This window comes from Frankliniella occidentalis, unplaced genomic scaffold (assembly GCF_000697945.3).
Source record: "Frankliniella occidentalis isolate FOCC.00 unplaced genomic scaffold, Focc_3.1 Scaffold188, whole genome shotgun sequence".
Lineage (NCBI taxonomy): Eukaryota > Metazoa > Arthropoda > Insecta > Thysanoptera > Thripidae > Frankliniella > Frankliniella occidentalis.
The window spans coordinates 328,355-333,628 of NW_026267314.1; the positions used below are offsets into that span (position 1 = coordinate 328,355).

The 5,274-nt window shown below is 50.1% G+C and overlaps 2 protein-coding genes across 3 annotated transcripts in view; one reads left to right on the forward strand and one right to left on the reverse strand.

Moving 5' to 3' along the window:
* LOC127750425 (cell adhesion molecule Dscam2-like) overlaps positions 1-5,274 on the reverse strand; it is a 222,882-nt gene that overhangs the window by 86,992 nt on the left and 130,616 nt on the right. The gene's annotated exons all lie outside the window — the stretch shown is intronic.
* Positions 1-5,274, forward strand: part of LOC127750426 (uncharacterized) — a 12,724-nt gene that overhangs the window by 771 nt on the left and 6,679 nt on the right. The gene's annotated exons all lie outside the window — the stretch shown is intronic.

Genomic DNA, 5,274 nt, shown 5'->3' on the forward strand with positions numbered 1-5,274 from the left:
CTCTCTCTCTCTCTCTCTCTCTCTCTCTCTCTCTCTCTCTCAGCCCTTTCCTCTCCTCCCGCGCTTGCCAACTTCCAGCGTGCGGTGTTGGGTAAACCGATTGCAGGCTCACTGCCGCCGCCGCGCTGTGCAACCGCAGCATTTATAAGACGTGTTAGTTTCGCGCGTCAAACTTGGCTCGCTGGCTGGCTGGCTGCTGGCAAGGTCTGACAAACTTGCAAAGTGTGTCCCAGCCGTGACGGCCGACAATTTCCGCACAAGAATCTTGTTTCTGTATTTTTTGCTCACTCTTATTCGAAAGTAAACGGCCAACTATGACGAAGAGAAGAATAGCAAATATTCTTAGAAAGGCAAGATAAAAAAAAGAAGGTCGTTTTAAAAATGGTTAGAATTGTCCAACTATGAAGAACATAACTATAAAGCCGGATACAGGGCACAGTATCTCGGAAATAAAAGTCGCCCTCACCACGCTCACCCTCGCCCTCGACTCTCTGCTATGTACTCGGTTCCCCTCTTCCGAGCGACGGGGCGGGGACCACGACCATCCAATGCATTCTCCTTAGACTGAGACCTCACTGTCCCACATTGGCGCGGAAAGTTTGGTCTCCTTGTCTAATGAAAGTGACATTTAATTAGGACTGTTTGCAGCCAGGGCCACCAAGTTTTCACCACCCCTAATTCTTATTTCTAGTCGTCCTCTTTTTTTCTCCCTTTCCCTTCTGTCCTTCCCGTCTCTCCTCCAACCATAGTCTGCCCCCCTCCCCTCCTTCTTGCCCCCTTCACAGGCAGCAGTAATAGTCGGGGAGAAGTTGTGCACTAGCAGCAGGTCTCCCGCCGCACCAAAATGGCGAGTAAGTCTGCCATCACTTTGGACTACGACAAAACAAGGGTTGCCCGGACACAGTTGCGTTGCGCCGCTAAGCACTAATATATTGGACATTGGACACAAAATGAGACAGATGGAAAGAACGGAAAACAAGCTAAGCTGAGAAAATTTGCGAATTGTAAAGTCCTTTAGTAACTCCTCACTCACACTTCAAAACGCTCGCAGAGAAAATTCGGCACAGTTTACAAAGGCATCGCACCGCGCGCTGCGAGAATGCGGGTAGGTGCGTGGGTGTGGGTGTGTGTGCGAGTGTGAGTGTGCGTGCGAGTGTGTGTGTGCATTAGTGCGTGGACGAGAAGTGGAAGTCGGTGTAGGGGAGCATTTCATCGCACGAGTGAAGCCGTTAAAGGCCTCCTACCACGTTAGCAGGGGGGGGGGGAGAGAGAGAGAGAGAGAGAGAGAGAGAGATGCAAGAAGGGGGCAAAGCAAAGGCCAGCCATAGGGCAGCAGCCCACAAACGGGCGGCAAACGAGGGGAGGGCGAGAAAGAGAGAGAGAGAGAGAGAGAGAGAGAGAGAGGGAGAGGGAGAGAGAGAGAGGGAGAGTCCTCTGGAGCAGCCTGCACAACACACCTGCAGAGGCACCTGCCGACAAAAGCAGCACACGACCAACGACCACATTTTTTTAAGCACGGCGCGCGGAGCGAGAAAGAAGGAAAGAGTAAGTTAGAGGGAGATTGCGCAAGCGGGCGGGAGAGAGCAAAACGCTGTTTTCACCCCCCACAACAACAGCAGCAGCGGCGGCGGCACTGCAGCGCGGTGTGTCCTCCCCCCGCCGCGCCGCGCCGCCACGCCATTTTCTCTGCTTTCACCCCAAGAATAGAAGCATTAAAAATAATTAACAGCAGCGCAGCTAAATATTATGCGTCGGCTTGCGGACGTAGGAGTTGCGGTGGGATGGGGCTGAGGAGCAGCGCGCGGTCCACGATAAGGAGCAGCACACGGGCAAGAGGCGGAGAGAGCATAGCACAGCCGCTCCCACCAAACGGTCGCAGCCATTGCTCCGTCACCTGGTAAGGATTTATAATGCGTTTCTTCGTTCTGAAACACCCTTTTCACAAATAAGAACGATAGGGACGTACAAAAAAGAAATTTGAGCGAAATTGAAATTGCTTATGAACACCCAGAAAAATCGTATTTTGATCAGAGATTCAATTTTGATTCTAACATCCTAACACTAGATCAGGTTTGTTCTGGACACATACTCTGCAAATCTAACTGTATAACAACTTGACAGTTTAAACTGCAAAACTAAAAGTATTACAGTTTCAACTGCAAAACTAAAAGTCTTACAGTTTAAACTGCAAAACTGAAAAGTTCTACAGTTTAAACTGCAAAACTGTGTAGTTCAACAGTTTCAACTGTATAACTAGCCCTATGCAGTTGTGCAGTTTAAACTGTTGAACTTCACAGTTTTGCAGTTTAAACCGTAGAACTTTTTAGTTTCGCAGTTTAAGCTGTAAGACTTTTAGTTTTGCAGTTTAAACTGTGAAACTTTTAATTTTGCAGTTTAAACTGTCAAGTTGTTATACAGTTAGATTTGCAGAGTATGCTTTGGTAACATTTTTGGAGTAAGAGATTTTTCATTTCTTTCGACAGTCAGAAAACTACCTGAATCAAAAAACGCTTCTTTTGCTGCCTCGGAAAACTACACCAATGCCATAAAAAATAAGATTATTGAAAGAAGGCACACAGTAACGGGTACCGGTACGAATGAGGTGCAGGAAACGGAGATGCAGAGAGGGAGAGGGAAAGGGAGAGAGAGACCAAGAGCAGATTAAGAGACAAGTTGGAAAGTGAAGTGGATAGCAGAAAAGCGGCTCGCAGCGTTAGTGGTAATGGCATCAAGAAAATAAAAGGGTAATTAGCGACGGCTGCGCTTTTTGCAAATAGAGGGTGGTGTACTGCGTCATTTAGCAGCCAGGCGACACCGCAAAGGGACAATTTTAATACTTTCGTAGTATGGGAAGGGCACCAAAGGAAAAACGAAGGTACTAAAGTCGTGTCTTTCCAAAAGTGCAAAGAAAATTTTCGGTTTGGTCACTTTTTAGAAAGGCACTGAAGAACCCTAAAAGGTGCTCGAAATTATTGCCTTTGGTTGCTTTATAAAAGTACTAAACCTTTCCCACATTTTAAAGGTAGGACAGGTAGTTTTTCCATTGGGGTCATACCTCAACCACCCTTACTCCATCCCCTCTCTTTACGCCTCTGTCGCCCCTTTGCTATACCTTGGCGCGCTCAAACACCGTTATTAATTTCAAGAGCACGCGTGGAGAAGGAGGGGCGGCACGGCGAGAGCATAGGTGGCGGGTAGTTGCGTCACCGAAAGTTTGACGTCAGGCCTTTGTAGCGCGCGCAAACCACTGCGGAAGCAGCCGCAGCTACCCACGAGAGGAGCCCCGGCCCAGTCCCAAAAAAAAAAACAACATGGGGCACATGGGATCCCATGGACACAATACAATTTAAAATCGAAAAATAAAATTTAAAAATAATTAAAGGCCACCCTTAATGGAAACTCGGCAAAATTAGGCTGGGCTTCCAAAAGTAGCGGCCAATCGACAAAATGTTCGACACTTACAGAAGTTATTATTTTTCGTGATAAACTTTTTAAAAAATAGGTTTGCCTTTTTGCAGTGTGTGCGAGGGCCTTAAAGCGAGACCGATAACGACGGCCGCTACATTGTGCGGCAGCACACATAACAAGGTGCTGAGCAGCCGGCCGGGCGGGGCGGCCGTCCCCCGCAGTGCATTGAGGGGGGCACTGGAGTGTGGCGGGTCGAGGGAGGGGGGAAAGGGGGAGTCTCGGGGCGACCACTTGGGGCACGAAAACGGGAAACGAAGTCGTAGGAAAGGGTGCGAAAAAATCTTTGGACCTCGGGCAGTGGTGTGGCCCCTCCGGGCCGTTGCGGGAGGAGCGGGGGTGGCGGGGGGTCCTGAGGGCCACCCACACGACCCCCTAAGGCTCACTACCCTTCTCATTTTCTGCCCCCGTTGTCGCCCCGGCGAAGGGATTTTACAAGGAAGAATGGGTATAACTGCGTGGAAAGGGCGCGCTGTGGTGGACAACGGGACTGAGGGGATAAGGGTGAGAGGGAGAGAGTGACGAAGAGCGAGAGTGAGTGAGTGAGTGAGTGAGTGAGTGAGTGAGTGAGTGACGGAGTATTAAACGGTAAGAAGCCCCGTTACGTTAACCAATCAGAACGTGTGTATAAGAATTTGTAAAGCACAGCTAGAGTTGTTTATTGTGGGGGAGGGGGGAGGGAGAGAGAAGGAGAGAGAGAGAGGGAGGAGGGGGGGATTATTGGGCATGTGCCTTATCTTGATTTGACGTTGTCTTCCGCATGTGACCAGGCTATCCCCTAGCCTAGTCCACGCCACCGCACCTCGAACTTCGTTGGAAACAATTATTCTTACCTCGTTCTGTATTCAGGACGACGCCAGCCGTAAAGTTAAAATGAGAAGCCGGCGATAACAATTTTTACAACGCTCTGTTGCGATAAACTCGTCCAACACCATTTTTCTTCTCAGCTTTACGACAACCCTGCAAAATCGCATTATCCACCGAGATCAGACAAAACTATTGTTACATAGAAGGAGAATATCATATTTTGTAAAATAACTGTTACTTGTTCAAGGGCATTGTTAAATTTGCTGTCAACGTAATTCGGAAGTGACGTGCTCCTCCATGCGGTAGACGAGAGGGTACAGTCGGTTGTAGCCAAGTTCACAAACAGACCTCATCCCCTCCCACCCACGACAGGCCGAGACTGACGGGCGTGGTCCAGGAATGCTGCGCGGGGCAGGTCAGGACCGACGTAGGCCCCGGCGGGGGCGCTGGCGGGGGGCGGGGCCGGCGGGCGGCTTCCGGGTTGATTGCTCGTGTTGCAGCGGCCTCCAGGGGGCCTGCAGGGGGCCTCGAAGGGCGGGCCCGGCCCCTTGTGGGGCGCCACCGGAGGCACCAGAGGCACCGCACTGTAATTCCTAAAGGCAACTTTTTTAGCGGTTGCCTTTGTTGTTACTCCCCAGGCAGTGAGAAATCGTGAATGTTGCCCCTAGGGAGGCAACAACCGAAAGTGTCCGGGCTCAAGGCAACATTTGTTGCCTCTGCCGCAAAGTCTGCCTTGCTACGGGGAAGAATGTTACCCTTGGCGTAAAGGCAACTTTTGTCGCCGTGCGGGCGGCTACCTTCTAATCCCCGCCTCTGCGGGACAAAAGTATCCTTTGTGTGGTGTTGCCCGCGTAGGCGTTGAAAATGTTTCCTTTTTGAAAGGCGACTCTTATCCCCGTGTATTCGATAAGTTTTGGTGCCCGCATAGGCGTTAAAAAAGTTTCCATTTTGAAAGGCGACTATTGTCCTCGTGTATTCGACAAGTTTAGGTGCCGTGTTCAA